Raw genomic sequence first — 436 nt, 5'->3', positions numbered from 1 at the left:
GCCCCCCAGCCGTGGGTGGGAAGGAAGACGCCACCAGTGGTTGCCCACCCCAGCCCACGCTCCTTCAGGGGCAGCTCTGGCAGGCGGCCATTTGGCAGTGGTGTGGCGGGGGGCGCTGGAGCTGGGGGGTGCTGGGGCCAGCTCGGCTTTGCCCACCATCCCACTCCCCTAGCCCCAATCAGGGAAGCGTTATACAAAGCGGCTGGGGTTGTTCCCACTCAGAGGTTTTACTGGCATCGCTGTCACCGGCCTGGGGCTGAGCACTAGCAGTGCTCCGGGCCAGCCTTGGGAGCGGACATATAGAATCATAGAATCATAGAATGTTTTGGGTTGGAAGGGACCCCTAGAGGTCATCTAGTCCAACCCCCCTGCAGGAGCAGGGACACCGCTAACTAGATCAGGCTGCTCAGAGCCCCGTCCAACCTGGCCTTGAATG

This window comes from Egretta garzetta, unplaced genomic scaffold (assembly GCF_000687185.1).
Source record: "Egretta garzetta isolate BGI_Z169 unplaced genomic scaffold, ASM68718v1 scaffold810, whole genome shotgun sequence".
In the NCBI taxonomy this organism is placed as follows: Eukaryota; Metazoa; Chordata; class Aves; order Pelecaniformes; family Ardeidae; genus Egretta; species Egretta garzetta.
This window is presented reverse-complemented; position numbering follows the sequence as displayed.